At 36.1% G+C, this 21918-nt stretch overlaps 1 protein-coding gene across 4 annotated transcripts in view; it reads left to right on the plus strand.

Annotated features, from left to right (window-relative positions):
- Positions 1 to 7605: 7605 nt before the first annotated feature.
- Positions 7606 to 21918, plus strand: part of LOC123529047 (uncharacterized) — a 172131-nt gene continuing 157818 nt past the window's right edge. For all 4 annotated transcript variants that reach the window (XR_008366710.1, XM_045309232.2, XM_045309233.2 and 1 more), the window contains exon 1: positions 7606 to 7749. The gene's annotated coding sequence lies outside the window, so the exon portion shown is untranslated. The remainder of the gene's footprint in view (positions 7750 to 21918) is intronic.

Below are 21918 nucleotides of genomic sequence, written 5' to 3' on the forward strand. Positions count from 1 at the left end.
GTTAAAATACACTGTAAATGTTAAAATGGGAAACAAAACATGTGGTCTAAGAGCCAGGTGGTCTCTGTTTAGAGGTGTTCTTTAACACAGGTTTGACTGTATATAAAAACTCACAAAAATTAAAGAACTAACACCTGTTATTGTGGCATATAAAACAATTATTAAAAAATTTAAAGCGATGCCATGAATTCTCTAAAATACAACGTCTTAAGATTTTTTTGAATGTATCCAGTGATTTACTTTTGCATAATTCTTACAGTAGTTCTTTCCACAGTTTTGGACCAGTAGTACAGAAACATATGTCATTAAATGTTTTACACTTGCTGTACAAAACAACATAATAACATTCAGAATTTTCTGACAGTCTCAAACCTTGTCTGCTTAGGAACATACTCTTTAAGCAATTCTGTTAAATACATAGGTGCTCTGCCGATGTGACAGCTATACATAAAAGAAAGTATCTTAACTCAATCCTTGCTTTCACAGACAGGCAACGTAAGTCATACAGTGCTTGTTTGGAACCTGTTCAGGACAAGTTTTGCGCACATGTTTTGAATATGTTGCATCTTACGCATATCTCAGCATTACCTGCACCATACAGTATGACATTGCAGTAATCCAGATGGCTGTGACTAAATACAGAGTTGGTGCGCCTGTGATATATTACAGACTCCGGTATATACCGGATTAACTAAATTTGAACAAAAATATCTTAAATGTATATATTTTGTAACCATGGTGATTCTAACCGTAACCTTTAGTCAGTATATTATGCATATTATACACTATAGATGCGCGCGGACATGCAAAAAAATGAGTATTTTTGCCGTGCGTTCCATTTGATAATAATTCCGCGCTTGCGCAGAACAGCTGCACCAACTCTGCAATGAGAAACATTCAATCCAGCATACATGTGATCTCCCGCGCGGGAGGGTCAAAATCCCGATTTTTTCACCTTGCCTCCCGTCTCCCGACCGAAACCATATTTCTCCCGCTTTTCAAAAAAAAAAAAAAAAAAAAAAAATGTCAGTATTGATAATTACCGAGGAGTGCCAAACATGTTTACACAGTAAATCAATGTGTCACCGACTGTTGTGTATTATACATGTTTGACACACATGTAGCTGGAGGAAAGAGTTGTTTTTCACAGGTGAATTATTAATTGTTTGTTTTGATAAGGGATTAGACAAGCAGGGCCTTTTCCATCTGTCTCACAGGGCCGAATATCGGCCCATTCTCAATGCCAATTAGGCTCCATTTTTTACCAGTTTGAAGCAAAAAACTCCCAGTCATAAGAAATAATTCCCAACTGAAATGAATTATGATTATTCAAAGAAAAGTTTTGTTCGGTAATAAAATCACATAAATAATTGTTGGAAAAACCAACCCATTACTATTTTTAGAACAGGAGTGTTATTTCCGGGAGACAATCAAAATCCCCTTGATCAAAATCCCCTCCACTGAAAAATGACAGGGTGTTACAAAATCCCCATCATACTTTTGCAGGGGGTATCATAATCCCCTCTGTGATTTTTACTTATTTCATCAAGTTCAAATACAACTATATACAACTTAAAAGTCTATTGCATAAAGCATGTAAATAAAATGCCTTTAGCAAACATAATATAATTTGTAGCACTAATATCTATATATCTATAATGTTAATCACAGAGGGGATTATGATACCCCTTGCAAATGTGTGAAGGGGATTTTGTAACACCCAGTCATTTTTCAGTGGAGGGGATTTTGATCAAGGGGATTTTGATATACACTCGTTATTTACCTTGATGCAGTCACGCCATTTTCTTCCATTAATTTGCTACTAAAATTGGACTTATTTCATTGAAATTGGATGAAAACACACACTAATTTATTTGATATCATCAATCTACATTATATTGGTAAGGATAAATACATGTTGATGCATTTCTGTTTTCTATTTTTCATGTCAAAATCATCAGTATTTTTATACGAAAGTGGGTGGGGTAAGGAATTTACATAATTTATGAGTTGTGTTTTCAGTCCTCGAGAAGAATAATGTTAATGCATGTTCACCACCATTACAGACCTAAATTGAGACTTTCTTTCTACAAATTTAATCTGTTAAGAAAATTTAAAGAGGGAGCTTATGTAAGACAGCATGCTCGACTTTTCTCAGTGATTGACTCAGAATTAAAGCTTTGTCAGTAAAAGGGGCAGTTAAAGCTTTGCCAGTGAAAGGGGCATAATAGTCAATAGCTTTGAATGTAACAGAGATATTAGACATTATATAAAACTTTAACAAAAAAATGTAAGTTAAAAAGTGGCATAACTCTGTCAAAATTCAAATCAAGAGTTATGAGGATTGTTTCTTCTGGTGTAGACTTATATACGTTATTGTGTGGCCAAAAATGTTGGATTTTGTCTCTAAGTTATGTGTCCGCGCGCTTAATTTATGTCGATAAAAAACCTCCAGTTTTGAGACCCCAACTCCAGCTGAAAAATGGCAAACCTCCAGTTTTGGGATTCTGAACTTATCACATGTATGAATCCAGATATGAAATAACTAGAGACAAAACTGAAATTTAAGTGGCTGCTTTTATTAAATATTTTCGGATGTTCTTAATTCGTAGTTAATTTGACATGGCTGTACAACATTTGCGATTTACATGATCTTGAAAGTTCAAGATTTCATCAAGAAATGCAGAAAGATATCTAATTGTGCTTTCACATTTGATATCATCACCAGCATTGTTAATCAGTTTTGTAAAACATTCAAATCTCATATAAACCATGCACTTTTTACCTCTAGGAAAGAGAAGACCAAATCATTAAATGCCCTAGGGAAAGTTTGACATTTTTTGTGGTGCAATTTATCAACAAACAGAATGATGTTTTTTTTAATTAGTTAACACCCACAGAATTTCACAAGGTAGAATATGTTGAGACAGCTATATATTGCTGGAAAGAGAACAATCTCTGCTACCCATATATATGCATCAAAGTATGGGAAAAATATCTATAAATATGAAAAAAATCAAAGAAAAACAATTTCAGGACCTTTAGATGCATTATGCTGTATAGCAGGTAACATAGATACCTTACTTTTCCATTGCACTGATATAACACTCAACAATGTCACTCTATAAACAGAGCTTCCTTCTCTTCAGATTGGTAAGTCACACTTGACTAAGCAACTGACCTCGAAAACTGTTGTCATTACAAGCTGGCCAAGCTGGCCAATCAAACTTGTTGACCTTAAAAATAACCTCTGATGACAAAATTATTCTTTCATAATTGAGGCAATTGAACGCGCTCCGGGGATTACATATTACTATGCCTGAGGCTGGAAAAGTGCCAAACATCTGATTTGTCACAAAGGTTAACATACATCGTTACCTTCAAATAAATGTGAAAACAAACCACATTGCGACCCTCTAATTATGCACAACACATTCGTCGAATGACCGGATGTCAAGCTTATGAGATTTTGGACAGATACTACTAAATTACAGCCATGAATTACTTGATCTATGACCACTACGTTTGTTGTGTGTGAGGACGTAGACTGTTAGCACATCAAATCACTACATTAGGATGTTAAACAGAAAAAAAATCAAGCAAATGTTCATAAAAATGCTTGGGTCTCCGACTCTCCAACTAATATCGGTAGAGAGGTTGGACCAGAAGGGTAGATGACCTTAAAAGTCAGTCACTGTAACCTTTAATACCAAAAAAGCTTATGCAACGCTTATGGCTACGACCCTCAAACTTAGTAGGGATGTTGGTCCTGACCAGTAGATGACTCTGAGGGCAAAGGTCTTGGTCAAGGTCACCATGACCTTTAGTAACAAAATGCAAGATAACTCGACCATGCTTAGGGCTAGGACCTTGAAAATTAGTAGAGAGGTTGGTCCTGACCCATACATGACCCTGCGGGCAAAGGTCAAGGTGTACAAAAAACCTTATAATTCTGCATAGCTTGGGTCTAGGACTCTCAAACTCATTAGGAAGGTTCTTCAAGTGAGTGTGACATTCACTGACCTTTACCATGACCTGCTGACCTACTTTCTGTATTTGAAGCTACAGCAATGGAATTTGGACTACTTGTATTCATTTTGCATGATAAGAAACATATTCCAAAAATCTCCTTGGCCTGACCTGGATTTGAATCCTGGACCTTGAGTTCACTAAGCAGAGACTCTACCACATCGCCATAAGAGTTAGCTGATAGGCAATGGAGTAGAAGTGCCGTATTATACCTCTACTTCATGTGGTCCTCTTGTTATCTGTTACAGTACCTTGAAATCAGAGCAAAATTTATTTTGCCTTACAGACATATCTATTGCAGTCATTAATATGTCTTCATATTTTGTGTCCTGCATATCCTAGATTTCACTTTTTGTGCCCCAACCACTCGGTATTAAGTTTGATCTTGTCCTTGTGTCCAATCCTAGGGTTCCATAGACTGATGACCAATATTTAAAACAGATGTTGCAACCAAAATTTTTTAAGATGATCATTATATATTTATATAGATGTGCCCTAGAAGGAACTTTTACTATGCTTTAACTTGTGTAAAGAGGGCTAAGGTACTTGTCTTAGAGTATTGGGTCAAAATTATTAATTACCAGTGATTTTCAGACAAAAGAAGGAAAATAGATAAGACAAAGAAATGTACCTGTATTTGTGGAACTGGATAAGTCTTGCACTATATGGCAATGTGTAATTGTAGTGATGTTGCAGAAGCCCTAAAGCAATTCTTATGGAGGAGATGGCCTCTGGATATCACTGGCATTTCAGTTTTAGATGAGTCTCCCTGATTAATGCTCCTGTTTCATGAAATTTCTGATATAAATAGAATATACAGATTTCCAAGTCCAAAAGGGCCAAACTTCAGCCAAATATCTTTGACATAGTTACATATCCTTGACCAGATGGGGATCACGACGATGAACAAGCCACATGTCAAATAGTTTTGACAAAACGTGGACTTGTACGAAAACTGAACTAATTTCCAAGTTCAAAAACGGCCATAATTCATCCAAAATACTTGCCAGAGTTGTGTAACTCTTGCTTACAGATAGAGACTAATATAATAAACAAGTGATAATAGTTTCAAAGCCATATGTAAGATTTGTTTTAACAAATTAAAAGGGGCCATAATTCAGACAAAAGTTTGATAGAGTTATGTACTTATACTTAAAACTGGACATGGTGATGATACAGAAGTGTCTTAGTTTCAATTTTTGCTTTATCTCAAAAGATTTTGTCAAAATGTGGACTGGTACGAAAAACTTGACCAAGGTGTGATGCCGACACTGACGCAGGCGAAGACACAGCGATTAGTAGGATAGCTGTCCTTGCATTCATTTGACTGGCCCATATTTCATACATATAAGAAAAGGTGATATCACTAGAGTCATTATCGCTTTTGCAGGTCAATATTGCTTTTTGCAGACCCGTGCGCGCACTCATTTCGACCAATCAAATGAGCGCATTTGAGAAGGGTATATAATTTTTGGAAATAAATATTGTTTAAACCAGTGGAGTTCAGTACCATTTATCAATAACAGCATGAAAAAAATAGATACGCACTAATTACAGTAGAAAAGAGCAAGTTCATTCAAGCAACTGAAAGAGTATAATTATGTTCATGATTGTGTAACAGCAAACATGCGGGCTTTCCTAATACTTACACAATGTTATAGGGGTTTTGTAAAATGTGATTTATGCACACTCACACATTGTTTTATTTTGATCCCGAGTACATGTAATACAGGATAGTTTCATGTTAGTGCTTAGCACTTTTTGGTCAGTAACACGGACATCAAACTGGCTGTTCTGAGCGTGATTTGCTTAGTGTACCTTTATTTACAGACTAACCCATTCTATTCAATCCTTGGAAGATAACCAAGGTTTCATTTATTTCAAAGTTTATCAGACTTTTCTGTAATTCTTTATCCATTTCTTAGAGAATCATAAGTAAATTAAATTCACACAGGAAATCATTTTTCATTGTCATAATTTTCAAACAGAAAAAAGAAAGGAGAAACATTAGCATAAGCAAAAACTAAAAATATACAAAAATTCCATCCAGCGAAAGAAATACTGTCCTGACAGTTTTGTGAAATCATCTTGTACCACTCAGAATGACTGATTGTTACTGACTCGGAGGTGTGTGAAGTGGTCATAATGTGCTGGTGCATATTAATATTAATGTTACGTATAGGATATCAACCAACCAAGTATGAGGTCTTTCTCTGTAGGAAAGACCTAAGCACGGACTATTTGTGAACACCGAGTGAACCCTGTTTTGCAATTTTACAAAATTATGCCCCTTTTCCAACTTCTATATTCATTCAGCTAACAAGGCTTTGAATAGTCAAGTGTTGCTGTCCTCCGACAGCTCTTGTTATACTGTCGTGTAGATGCACAGAACTTTAGTTTGTCATTATCATCAGGTCATGGTCACAATGACCTTGAGATTGAAAACTGTTTCTGGTCAATTTGTGGAGAGTGCTTGGGTCTACAGTGGTCAAGCCTGGTAGGATGATTTCCAGTGGTCACTAGATGAGGCCCTTTTGTTTTGGAGGTCACTTTATGATCTGTAGGTGGTCATGATGTTGAAGGTCAGATTGAGCTGATACTAAAAGAGGTTAAGGATCACTCTGTAACTCACAGTTTACAGAAGTTTTTCAAAACCCTTTCCTGAGAAACCTATAAATCACAGAAGTATTGACAAAGTGACCATCTATGAAAATAGCAAAGACTTTGCATATGGTAGGTGTGTTGAGGGGAGGACAATGCTTGTTATACCCCCAAAGGGACATATTATGTTATACCCTGGTGTCCATCTGTCCATCCGTTAGCATTTCGTGTTTGCTCTGTAACTCTTGAAAGCCTTGAAGGATTTCAAAGAAACTTGACACAAGTGTTCACCACACTGAGATGACATGCAGAGCGCATGTTTTGGATGTCTCGCTTCAAGGTCAAGGTCCCACTTAGGGGTCAAAGGTCATATCGTTGTGTTTCATGTCTGCTCTGTAACACTTGAACTGCTTAAAGGGTTTCAAAGAAACTTGGCACAAATGTTCACCACACCGAGAGGACATGCAGAGTGCATGTTTCGGATGACTCGCTTCAAGGTCAAGGTCACACTTCAAGGGGTCAAAAGTCATATATGACTTTGCTTTGTGTATATTGCTCTGCATTGCAGTGCTCTTGTTTTTATTTGGTAGATCCCTTTTTTGTTCACTTACAATATTTTTTTTTTAATTACTTCCCTTTTATGTTACTATAAATAGTTTATTTGGTAACTTTTTTATTATTGGCCGTAGGGAAAAACCGGACCACTTTCTGTGGTACAACATGGATAGTACCTCCAATTTTTAGGTGTATTCTGACATATCTGTACCTGTAAGGATTTTTTTGTGGACTTCGATTTTTTTTAAATTTCTTGGACCCTTTGTTGTTCCAGTCTTTTAGACTTCAACAGTCAAGTTCTTTAAATTTTGCTCCCATCCTCTGATGTAACCCTTAGGGCATAAATTGCCCCGCTTGGCGGAACTGTTGTTTTCTCTCTATATATATATACCTGTACAGAAAACTTTTTTTTCTGGAGTCATTAAACACGTGAAACACTCAAGTGAGTGACATAGGGCCATCTTGAATCAATATTACCGTAGCTATTTCAGAATGATATTGTTTAATTTCAGGTAGATGTGCCATGTTATATTCAGGAACTAAATTACCGTTGTATACATGATGGTAAGTATGCTGTCCATTAATTATTGTCACATAGCATCCTATACTTATGTCTTCCACCTCTCCACCTCACAGTGGTGTGGGAGACATATTGATTTATTCCAGTCTGTCTGTCACAAATCTTGTCCGCACTCTAAGTCAAACATCCAATCTTCACCAAACTTGAACAAGATGTGTTTGACCGTAAGTCCTCGTCCAAGTTCGATAACTAGCCAGATTGGCCCAGGCACTTTGGAATTATTATATTGCCCTTGAATTACCAAAAATCGGCTATTTTACTCTGCGTTCTAAGTGATTTCTCATCGGATTCCGATCTTCACTAAACTTGAACAAAATGTGTTTGACAATAAGGCCTTAGCCATTTTCAATAAATAGCCAAATCGGCTTAGGCACTTCAGAATTATGGCCCTTATTACTGAAAATTGGCCTTTTTACTGTTTTCCGCACTTTAAGTCGAACATTGCTCATCCAATCTTCAACAAACTTGAACGAAATGTGTAGGAAAAAAAGTTTAAAAATCTTCTTGTCTGAAACCACAACACTTAGACCTTTGATATTTGGTTTGTAACATTGTCTTATGGTTCTCAACCAAAATTGTTCAAATTGTACCCCTTGGTGAAAAGAGGCCCTGCCCTGGGGGTCCCAAGTTTTATATAGACTTATATAGGAAAAAGCTTTAAAAATCTTCTTGTCTGAAACCATACAACCTTAGTAGGCTTTTGTTCTTTGGTATGATGCATTGTCTAGTAGTCCTCTACCAAAATTGTTCAAATTATGCGCCTGGGGTTAAAAGAGGCCCTGCCCTGGGGTCACTTAGTTATTATGTGAGTTATATAGGAAAAATACTTAAAAAATCATCTGATCCTATTTCCAAGACCATGACCCTGGGGTCAAAATTGACCCCGACCCAGGGGTCACTTGATTTTACATAGATTTCTTTAGGAAAATCTTCAAAATTTTTTAAAAAATAAACCAGAAGGCCTAGAGCTTAGGTATTTGACATGTAGCATTGCCTAGTGGACCTCTACAAAATTTGTTCAAATCATGACCCCCGGGGTCAAATTGACCCCACCCCAGGGGTCACTTGATTTTACATAGGAAAATCTTCAAAAATTTTCTAAAAATAAATCAGAAGACCTTGAGCTTAGATATTTCACATGTAGCATCGCCTAGTAAATCTCTACAAAATTTGTTCAAATCATGTCCCCTGGGGTCAAAATTGACCCCGCCCCAGGGGTCACTTGATTTTACATAGGAAAATCTTCAAAAAAATTCTAAAAATAAACCAGAAGGCCTAGAGCTTAGATATTTCACATGTAGGTTACCCCATGGGGTTACTTGATTGTACATAGAAAAATCTTCAAAATTTTCTAAAAATAAACCAGAAGGCCTAGAGCTTAGATATTTGACATGTAGCATTGCCTAGTGGATCTCTACAAAATTTGTTCAAACCATGACCCCCGGTTTCAAAATTGACCCCGCCCCATGGGGTCACTTGATTTTACATAGGAAAATCTTCAAACATTTTCTAAAAATAAACAAGAAGGCCTAGATCTTAGATATTTGACATGTAGCACTGCCAAGTAGACTTCTACAAAATTTGTTCAGATCATGACCCCCGGGGTCAAATTGACCCTGCCCCATGGGGTTAGTTGATTGTACATAGAAAAAACCTACCTACATTTCTTCCAAACTTTGTAAACTAAAGAATAAATGCAAAATCAAGAACTTTTACTAAATTTAACAAAGTATTTTCAAAGATGTCTAAACATTGACCCTTCAGGTTAGGTTCATTTTAAACAGCAAGAAATTGCTAATCAAATGAAAAATTTCTGCTTTTGTATGACAAATCGGTGATAATAAGTATTGAAAAAAAAAAGTTTATCTTACTTGAAAAAAGAAATATAAGGAACAAAGTTTGGTCCTAGTTAGGCTTGAACCTACGCCTTCCTGAAAAATTAGCTAAAGTAGTCTTATGGTAGGAATGGAATACTCTTCAAAAACAGGAGGTACACTATTACGGGTCCGTGAATTTTCCTAACCATCATATAAGGGAAGGAACAGGACTAGACCATAATCATTAACAGTCCGGTTTGTAGCGGGGTTCGAGCACAAAATATCTCTCATACCGACAAAAAAAATCGCCCCATCTGATCAGTGTTCATACATTCATACATGATGTGTGTGTGGGGGAGTGGGGGTTGGGCTTTGCATATCGAATTATAGATGTTGTGTTTGTTACCTTTATATTTTATCTGTTATTATGTCCCTCAATGTTTATTATCGCTTCTTTATAAACATATATAAAGAGTGATGGCACGCCAATTGCCCAATAATAACGTGAACCCAGGTTCACTGTTGAAACACTAGAATAAACAATCAATAAAGTAGGTTTTTCGAATACTTACCCGTATTTTCGAGCAAAACATAAGATAATGGGACGTTGACCATAGTTTATGCCCGTGAACCCAGGCTTAAATTTTCAATTGAACTATGAATTTCGGTAGTTAATCTAAGTTCATGAGTGTGAACCTATGTTTACGGGCGTAATCCAGGGTTCACGAGTGTAAACCATAGTTGTAAACCATAGTTTACTAACGTGAACATTATGTTAATGATCGAAAACTTAAGTTTATGACCGTGAAAATGGGTTTATGACCGTAAACATAGGTTAACGCTCGTAAACTTGGGATAACGACCAAAATCAAAAAGTTTTCTTCGAGAAACCAATTACACTGAATGAAAACCTAGGTTCATGTTCGTAAACTATGGTTCGTGCTCGTAAACCAAAGTTCATGGTCGTTTACATAGGTTCACGCCCGTAAACAATAGTTCGTGGCAATCCAATCACCGAATAATTACATTCTTGGTCGAAAAACTAGGATTATCGAATAATAACATATATTTTCGAGCAAAAACATAGGATAACGGGTGTAAACCTCTTGGACCTATGTTTATGTTTAGCATCTTTTATGAAGAAGCCCTCAGTGGGTAAAACTTGGATTTCATAGAGAAGATTATTTTTTTCACCTCCATAAACTTCAAGGAACAGCGTTACTTAATTATTCTTGCTTTTTGCTTAGTTTGTACCTGAAAATGTATGCTTGTCTGCAGAAAAAGTTTTGGAATGAAAAAATGAATTGTTACAAGTAATATAGGTTGTGTAGATGACAGAAGTTCACTTTGGGTAAGTTTAATAGGCAGAAAGTTGTGCAAGGATACCACTGTCAACAAGCCGGAACTGGTCTAAAAGTTGTATTTTGGATGGTGAGTTTTCGGCTGGTCACAGTTTTCATATATAAAAGTTAACACCATTCGTCCCTCCCTCCGTTCTTCCGTCTGTCCTTCCGTTACATTTTGTGTCTGCTCTGTATCTCCTTAAAACACCTTGAAGGATTTTCATGAAACTTGGATCAAATGATGACCTCACCAAGACAATGTGTAGAACCATAAGTCAGCCATGTTGGCTCAAGGTCAAGGTCACAACTCAAGGTCAAACGTTTGAGCCTTCCACTTTGTGTCCGCTCTGTATCTCTTAAACCCCTTAGAGGATAATCATGAAACTTGGGTCAATCAATCACCCTATCAAAAGGATGTGCAGAACATATGAGTTAGCCATGTTGGCTCAAGGTCACAAATTGAGGTCAGAGGTTTAAGCCTTCAAGTTTGTGTCTGCTCAGTATCTGTTAAATCCATTGAAGAATAATCATGTAACTTTGGTCAAATGACCATCTTATCAAGACAATGTGTAAAACATATGAGTCAGCCATGTCGGCTTAAGGTCAAGGTCACATGTCAAGGTCAAAAAGGTTTGAGCCTTCCATTTTGTGTCTGCTCTGTATCTCCTAAACCCCTTGAAGGATTTTCATGAAACTTGGGTCAAATGATCACCTCATCAAGACAATATGCAAAACTTATAAGTCAACCATGTTGGCTCAAGGTCAAGGTCACAACTCTGGGTTAAATGTTTGAGCCTTCCACTTTGTGTCCGCTCTGTATCTCCAAAACCCCATGAAGGAATTTCAAGAAACTTGGGTCAAATGATTGCTTCATCAAGACGATGTGCAGAACTCATGAGTCAGCCATGTTGGCTTAAGGTCAAGGTCACAACTCAGGGTAGAATGTTTGAGCCTTTCATTTTGTGTCCACACAGTATCTCCTAAACCCCTTGAAGGATTTTCATGAAACTTTGGTCAATTAATCACCTCAAGAAGATGATGTGCAGATATCATTAGTCAGCCTTGTTGGCTCAAGGTCAAGGTCACAACTCAAGGTCAAAGTTTTGAGCCTTCCATTTTATGTCTGCTCTGTATCATCTTAAGCCCTTGAAGGATTTTAATATGACTTGGCTGTAATATTCCGTATATCAAGACAATGTGCAAAATTCAAAATTCATCCCTGCCAGCTTAAGGTCAAGGTCACAACTTGATTGCTTAGTGGTGCCACCCAATACCATAAACCCTTCCACTATCCACAACAATGGTGGGGGACATAGCTGTCTTTCAGACTGCCTTGTTCAATTTATGTTCCTGAGGTGAAAAGAGGCCCCACCCAGGGGGTCCGAAGTTTAACATAGACTTGTATAGGAAAAAATAAATAAAAATCTTCTCACCTGAAACTGCAAGGCCTAGACTTTTTGTATGTTGCATTGCCTAATGGTCCTCTACCAAAATTGTTCAAATTATATCCCTATGGTGAAAAAAGGCCCTGCCCTGTGGGTCCCAAGTTTTGCATAGACATATAGGAAAGAACTTTAAAAATGTTCTTGTCTGAAAGTTCAAGGCCTAGGCCTTTGATATTTGGTATGTAGCTCTGCCTAGTGGTTCTCTAACAAGATTGTTCAAATTATGCCCCTGGAGTGAAAAGACTCACTGCCCCGCTCCGGGGGACTTTTGTATATGTGTTATATAGGAAAAAATACTTCATTTTTTATCTGATCATATTTCCTAGACTGTTTAATTATAACTACCTAATGACCCCAAGTAATTAGGGGTAATTTGACTGTGACCTTGACCTGCTGACCTACTTTCTTGTTTATTAAGATAGAGCCTTGAAATTTGGATGACGTATACAGTTTTGCATATCGATCTTAACACTGACTTTCAGTGACCATGAATGTGACCTACTTTCTTAATATTTTAGCATCAGTTTTACATTTGAAACATGTAGCTCATGTTACTCAGGTGAATGATCTAGGGTCATCATGACCCTCTTGTTTAGCATTTGTCAAAAGTTTGAATAGTGCTGAATATACTAGACTGTTCTTATTGAATCTATTGTTTTTAGCTCACCTGTCACATAGTGACAAGGTGAGCTTTTGTGATCACCCTTCGTCCGTCGTCAGTCCGTCCGTGCGTGCGTAAACAATTTCTTTTCTGCACGATAGTGGTTTCATTTATGGTTTTATTTTAACCAAACTTGCACACAACTTGTATCACCATAAGATCTCGTTTCCTTTCTTGAACTGGCCAGATCCCATTATGGGTTCCAGAGTTATGGCCCCTGAAAGGGCCAAAATTAGCTATTTTCACCTTGTCTGCACAATAGCAGCTTTATTTATGATTTGATTTTTACCAAACTGGCACACAACTTGTATCACCATAAGACCTTGGTTCCTTTCTTGAACTGGCCAGATTCTGTTACGGGTTTCAGAGTTATAGCCCTTGAAAGGGCCAGAATTAGCTATTTTGACCTTGTCTGCACAATAGCAGCTTCATTTATGATTTGATTTTAACCAAACTTGCACACAACTTGTATCACAATAAGATCTTGATTCCTTTCTTGAACTGGTGAGATTCCATTATGGGTTCCAGAGTTATGGCCCCTGAAAGGGCCAGAATTAGCTATTTTGACCTTGTCTGCACAATAGCAGCTTCATTTATGATTTGAATTTAATCAAACTTGTACAAAACTTGTGTCACCATAAGATCTTGATTCTTTGGTTGAACCGGCCAGATCCCTTAATGGGTTCCAGAGTTATGGCCCCTGAAAGGGCCAAAATCAGCTATTTTGACCTTGTCTGCACAATAGCAGCTTCATTTATGATTCGATTTTAACCAAACTTGCACACAACTTGTATCACCACAAGATCTTGGTTCCTTTCTTGAACTGGCCAGATTTCTTCATGGGTTCCAGAGTTATGGCCCCTTAAAGGTCCAAAATTGGCTATTTTGGCTTTTGCAGCCATATAGAGATTTCATTTATGGTTTTATTTGATACAAACTTCCAAAATAACTTCAACAACAATAATTCTTGGATTCTATGACAAATCAGATCCAAGCGTAGGTTCAGTTATTTTATATCGGATTACCTCCCGTGATTGTAATCAAAATGGATTTATTTCAGTAAGTTCTTATAGGACTTATTTGAAATTTTATTATTGTCATTAGTTGGAGTGAGCCAATCAGGGTAGATAACTATGGACTGATTTTATGTCAAATTACCTCCCTTTATTTCAAATTAAAATGGGTATATCTCTGTAACTAATGAAGATACTGCTCTGAAATTTCATTTATGTCAACAGATTTATTTGGCAGATCCTTCTTTGTTCACTTACAATAATTGTTTTCAATTACTTGCCTTTTACGTTACTATAAATAGCTTATATTTAGTAACTTTTTTATTATTGGCCGTAGGGAAAAACCGAGACCACTTTTCTGTGGTACAACATGGTTGGTACCTCCAATTTTTAGGTGTATTTTGACATATCTGTACCTTGTAAGATTTTATTTTTCTTTTTGGTTAAATTTCTTCCCTTTGTTGTTACGGTCCTTTGGACTTAGATATTTTTTCTGAGGACCTTCTTGTCCTCAAGTGCAATGATAACAGGTGAGCGATATAGGGTCATCATGGCCCTCTTGTTTATTACTCTCCTTCATGGCTCTAACTGTAACAGTTCATGTGCAATATTAAAAGTAGTGCTTTTCTAACCCGATGATAGAAGTATGCATAACATCTATTTGGAAAGTTGTTTCATCTGTTTTTAAGATAAAAAATTAAAGCATTATTGGACCTTTAATGTATCTTGTATTAATTCAAAAATCTCAGAAACTATTGGCCTAGTGTTTAAATAATTTACTTAAATGTATCTTTGGTGACCCTTTATGTGCATTTTTTCTGTTTCTTTGAATAACCTGGCAGATAGAGCAACAGTATAATGATCATTAAACGAAATTATGTTCAACTTTAAGATAATTTCATTCAAATGTTCCCTTTCTTAAATCATTTAAACCGACTGCGTCTAAGTATGCATGCCGGTTTTCATACTATTTTGGCAGAACTTCTTTTAAATCACTCTTTCCCAAAATTATAAATTGTTTCATCTGTGAAACTCAGGTGAAAGATGTAGGGCAAAAAAACAGCTTGCGGTTATTATTGCAGACAGATTTGGGTATAGCTTAAAATGTCAGTGATCAGGAATTTGAAAAGAAAAATAAGTAAAGGTCAAATCAAGAAATTCGCTGGTGAAACTGTGACAGTTTCTTTAGTGAAATTTGTAGTATGGGACAGATGTCTAGAAATACAAGAAAGTCAAAGAAAACAATTTGAGAACTATTAAATGCATGACTGTGTTATTTCTTATAGAAGGTACCATAAATAGATTAATTTTCCATTGCATTGAAATGCCTCCGATAGGATTAAGGTCGACAGACAATTTGTTCACTAACCAATTTACTCTCTATAAAGAAATTATTTCCCTTGAGCGAGGAAGTTAAATACTATAGAAGACAAAAAAGAGTTAAATTGTTGAGAAAAGTGTTATTGCAGCATGGAGCTGGGAAAAGATCAGAGATTTAATCTTTATTTTTGCCCAAAAGTGCCAGAGATAACCTTTATTTTTACAAAAACAACCTTTAGAAAAAAAACTGTACATGTATTTTCATCATAATCTGCTGTGAGGTCTGATTAATATTGAGAGATCATACGAAATTTGTTAAAATCAGTCTAACCTTAAAATGTTTCAAAGTCAGATAAATTGATTATAAATCTATATATCCTTTTATTATTATGTCTCCCACCACACAGTGGTGTGGGAGACATATTGATTTACTCCAGTCTGTGTCTGTTTGTGTGTCTGTCACAAATCTTGTCCGCACTCTTAAGTCGAACATTTCTCATCCGATCTTCACCAAACTTGAACAAAGTGTGTTTGACAATAAGACCATGGCCAAGTTTGATAACTAGCCAAATCTGCCCAGGCACTTTTAAATTGTGGCCCTTGAATTACTGATGGGAACCACTCGTCTGAACCATTCAGACAAACTAGACATTAATGATAGGAACCATTTGTCTGAACCATTCAGACAAACTAGGCATTAATGATAGGAACCACTCATCCAAACCATCCAGACCGCCAATACATTACTGATCAGAACCATTCATCTAAACCACCTACACCACTTTGAATCACTAAAGGATTTGGCAGTTGTGGGAGACGCGCTTTTCTCAAAAGCAGCTCTAGTTTTCATTATCTTCATTTTTCAAGCTTTTTATTGTATCTACCAAAACATACAGATCTATACTCAGGACGATAACTCAAGAATGCTTCGGCCTAGGATCATAAAAATTGATAAGGAGGTTTTTCATGACCAGCAGATGACCCCTATTGATTTTGAGTGCAGTAGGTCAAGGTCATAGTGACCCGGAACATTTAAACGGTTTCTGGATGATAACTCAAGAACGCTTTGACTTAAGATCATGAAAATTGATAGGTAGATTGGTCATAATGAACAGATGACCCCTACTGATTTTGAGTTCAGTAGGTCATAGGTCATGGTCACAGTAACTCGGAACAGTTTAACCATTTCCAGATGTTAACTTGAGAATGCTTGGGCCTAGGATCATGAAAGTTGATAGGGAGTTTGGTCACAACCAGCAGATGACCCTTTTGATTTTGAGATCAGTAGGTCAAAGGTCAAGGTTACATTGACCCAGAACAGTTAAACAATTTCCAGACAATAACTTGGTCATAGTAGGATCATTAAAACTGATAGAAAGGTTGGTCATGACCAGCAGATGACCCCTATTGATTTTTGAGGTGAGTAGGTCAAATGTCAAGGTCACATTGAGCTGGAACAGTTAAACCATTTCCAGATGATAACTTGAGAACGCTTTAGTCTAGGATCATGAAAATTGTTAGGAAGGTTAGTCATGACCAGCAGATGACACCTATTGATTTTGAGGTCAGTAGGTAAAAGGTCTAGGTCACAGTGACCTGGAAGAGTTGAACCATTTTCGGACGATAACTTGAGAATGCTTGGGCCTAGGATCAAGAAACTTAATAAGGAGATTGATCATGACCAGCAGATGACCCCTATTGATTTTAAGGTTTGACTTTAAGATAGGCTTACTTCTGTGACAATGCTGCACTGTGGGGGTATAATTCATCACTCCTGTGACAGCTCTAATTTGACTGGGATTATCAAAAAGTTATTTCTTAACTTAACAATGGTTGCTATACTGTCACCAAACTTGGTATATAGCAAGCTTATGATAACAATAAGCTTTGGATTGTATATTGGGTCAGATGTTAACTAAAAATAGAAAAATATTTTCTGCTTATTAGCACTTTGTATGTAGTTAGATTAATTGGGCAGAAATGTTGGATGTTGTTTTGATGGCCACTAGAATCAAGGTCTTGGTAAGTCAAAGTAAATGTTTATAAAATAGGAAAAGTTTGAAAAACCTGGTTTCAGAAAGTTTCAATGTCTTTGTGTTTAAGTTTTTCCTTTGCTAAATGAGAGACAAAACATGTTTGCTGTGCTCAGTTACTGACAGTGTCATGTTTAATTTTTTGCATGAAGTGCTCAAAGGCGATCTTTGTCCGTCATCGTTTGACCTTCATCAACAATCTGACTGTTAACACTCTAGAGGTCACAATTTTGGACCAATCTAAATAAAATTTGGTCAGAATGTTACTCTCAATAAAATATTGGACGAGTTTGATATTGGGTCATCTGGGGTCAAAATCTAGGTCACCAGGTCAAATCAAAGGAGAAACTTGTTAACACTCTAGAGGCCACATTTATGACTGTATCTTCATGAAACTTTGTCAGAATGTTAATTTTGATGATTTTTGGGTAAATTTGAATCTGGGTCATGTGGGGTCAAAATCTAGGTCACCAGGTCAAATCAAAGGAAAAGTTTGTTAACACTCTACAGAGACCACATTAATGACTGTATCTTCATGAAACTTGATCAGAATGTTGATCTTGATTATCTTTAGGTCAAATTAAAATCTAGGCCAAGTGGAGTCAGAATCTAGGTCACCAGGTCAAATCAATGGTAAGGGTTGTTAGCACTCTAGAGGCCACATTTATGACTATATTTAAATGAAACTTGATCAAAATGCTAATCTTGATGATCTTTAGGTCAAGTTCAAATCTGGGTCAGGTAGGTTTAAAAACTAGATCACCAGGTCAAATCAGAGGAAAAGCTAGTTAACACTCTAAGAGGCCACATTCATGATCCTATCTTAGTGACACTTGGTCAGAATGTTAACCTTGATGATATATAGGTTAAGTTTAAATCTGGATCAGGTGGGATCAAAAACTGGGTCACCAGGTCAAATCAAATGTAAAGCTTGTAAACACTCCAGAGGCCACATTTATGAAAATACCTCTATGAAACTTGGTCAGAATGTTAATCTTGATGATCTTTAGGTCAAGTTCAAATCTAGGTCAAGTGGAGACAGAAACTAGGTCACCAGGTCAAATCAAAGGTAAAGCTTGTTTACACTCTAGAGGCCACATTTATGAATGTATCTTAACGAGACTGGGTCAGAATGTTAACCTTGATGATCTTTAGGTCAAGTTCAAATCTGAGTCATGTGGAATGTGACACTGACCTACTTTTTTTTTTTTAAGATACAGCCTTGAAATTTGGATGACATGTACAGTTTTGCACACCGATCTTAAAACTGACTTTAGTAACCATGAATGTGACCTACTGACCTACTTTCTTCAAGTGAGCAATACAGGGCCTTCAGGGCCCACTTGTTTGAAATATGCGAAGGCTTTTACATGAAATAATCAAGCTGTACATCTATGCCATCGTTATATGCCTCCAAATCAAGATTAAAAGATCATGTATAAAAAGATATTGAACCTGAAGATAATTATCCAGTATTGTTTAAGTGAATATTTCAGTTTCTGCGATACAAGCAGCTAATTACATCTAGTTTTTGTGAAATTTCAGTGGTTTTATAATGTCACTAAAAGAGGATTATTGTAATTTAAAAGTTCATAAAATGCATGAAATTACTTTCTTTCTATTACAATAATAATATTACTAACTCAAGACTTGAGGCATTGTTATGTATTACTCGTTTCATGAAACATATTTAAACACTGCTCACGCCTGCTTCAGAAATATTCAATTTTAAAACTAGGTGTTGAAATCGCTTATCCCGTAGGACCATAAAGTATAATACTTAATGTAGCCAAACGATATTAGTACCTGCTGTTAAGAAGAATATATATTTTTTCTGAAAGAAGGGAATTCTTAAAAAGCACTGCAGGCGAACAATTAAACCGATTATGTTAAGTCGGAACAGCTATAGGGTAAATGTACACTTTTCCGAAAACATCCCAAATTTTAGAACCACTTACTGGAGAAGTAATGCATTGTACGTATGTTAAATATAGCCCGCCCACTTAGCTCAATAGGTAGAGCGTTGGTCTACAGATCGCGGGGTCGTGAGTTCAATCCTCGGGCGGGGCGTATGTTCTCCGTGACTATTTGATAAACGACATTGTGTTTGAAATCATTAGTCCTCACCTCTGATTCATGTGGGGAAGTTGGTAGTTACTTGCGGAGAACAGGTTTGTACTGGTACAGAATCCAGGAATACTGGTTAATTAAGTTAACTGCCCGCCGTTACATGACTGAAATACTGTTGAAAAACGGCGTTAAACCCAAAACAATCAATCATTTGGTACCGTAAGTCTCTCATATTTATACAATATATATATTAATAAATCAAGGATATGTCAGTGTAAATGAGCTGAGCGTTAGTTTTCTAAGAAATCGTAAAACTGTGTTACACAAATCACACTTGCACCACTTTTTTACAAAAATATGTCCGCCATGTTTTCTTCAGTGAAGGAAATAAAAGTAGTGTTTTACCTTGGATTTCCTTATTGTATAGTACGATTCACTTTCTAATCTAAATAAAGCATCACTTTTTTTATAACATCCAACTGTCCGATGTTTGTGATCACTTAATGATCACTCAAAATTATAAAATAAATCCAACGTGTCATCAAAATTATCACTTTACACGGCTTCATGGACATCACGACCTACTAACATTAAATTTGTAATCATGAGCCAACCAAACAAATGATGAAAGATCGGGACTTTTTCAAAGATATGTTTTATTTTCTGCAATTTTCTGATATTCTAACCTTTAAACAATCGAATAGTATGCACAGAAATAACGAGGAATTAATGCTATATAGCTTTTAGTTTAAATTTTGGACCTATCTTTTTCCAGCCCCTAGAACATAAATACAATAAATAAACAATTGCTTACAATGTTTTTGTAAGTCCTGTAAGATGAAACAGCTCATGTTTATACATTCATATATATTCCGTATCGGGAACATTGACAATCACAGTTCGATCTTTTCCTCAAACATGAAAACAGTAACTTTTATTCCTTTGTTTACATTTCAAACATGACGATTCACATTATACGTTCAAGAACGTAAATTTCGTGCTTTCTGACCCACATGGTGTGTAAACTTTTTGAATTAAAAGTATGGTGTATTCGGCAAACCATTTGTAATTTCTGACCATCAATATCATTTTGAGTATCATTTATGTTCACGAAATTTAATTGAATATTTAAGTTTTATACTTGCAAAAAAAAACCATGATGGTCATTGTCATGTACTTGAAGAAAGAAACAACACCGAGTGACTAGCTCTAGAGTATATTATATACTGACCAAGCATACATACCTACATACAATTATATAGAGATAGTACCTAAGTTTTTCAAATCATAGATTTGAAGTTAAAAAGCTTTGAAATGAAGAGAAATGTCCATATATTTCTCAAAAACAGAAATATAGACAATATTTTAACCAGAAGTGCGGAGTTATGAGCATTTAATATTTTCATGATAACAAAAATTTTGTGATTAAGGAAATGTAACTCTTCTTGAACATGGAGAGCATAAACATCAAAGGGACATAATATAGTCAATATTTTCTAATTGGGTGCATTTGATTTAACATCAACTTTGATCTGGATTGCTAAATACTGATCCATGATACTGTGTGCTAAAAATTTAGAACATCTGGAACAGTCTATTAACAGCAAAACTATGCTTTAGCAGAATCTAAATAGAGTTAAGCTCTAACTGGGACTCGAACCCAGGACCTCTCACCCCTAAGGCAGACACTCTACCACTTCCCTATAACAGCAGTAGCTAATAGCTATGCAGTTTAATTGCTGGATTACATTGCGTAAACTGGAACAATAATCGGTGAACTCCGGATTATCGGCGTATTCGCTTTGTTACCTAACGGCAATTTTTGTGTAAAGAAAAAAATATAATCTAATGCTGCCAACGTCATAATTGGTCAAATCTGCCCAAATTTCTCTGATGTGTTGTTCAGAGTATGAACTTACTAACTGGCAGTACCAGTGAAAAATTACTTACACTGAATCTTTTATATTTGCCCTTTATGCAGCTGCCGAACGGCAAAGACGATGAGATTTGTCCAAATATAAGTAATTATTTTACCAGTTTTAAGAGGATTTCAATTGATGGGAAATTAAAGTTACAAACTAAATACCTTTCTGCAACACATGGAGTCATTAGCTTTCACTGTCAATCAGTATTATGACTGAGATCGAGTGTCATTCATTCATTTCAAAGTTTCATAGACAGAGTCCGTTGTTTACATTTTTATCGTAACCGGTGCACTTGTAAAAATCACTTTAGTTTGAAAAATCAAAGTATGCGAAGAGCTATGGTACGGTCTCTAAATTATATTATGAGTAGATGTATATACCAACTTATAAGACAATACATCACATCCCCTTTTCTTTATATAATAGGATTAAATTAAATTTTAATTAAATTTTAAATTAACTCAAAATAGTTAGATTTTACAGTAAAGCAAATTCTAAAAACTTCTCATGTCCCGAGATGAACTTC

Source organism: Mercenaria mercenaria, chromosome 13 (assembly GCF_021730395.1).
Source record: "Mercenaria mercenaria strain notata chromosome 13, MADL_Memer_1, whole genome shotgun sequence".
NCBI lineage: Eukaryota > Metazoa > Mollusca > Bivalvia > Venerida > Veneridae > Mercenaria > Mercenaria mercenaria.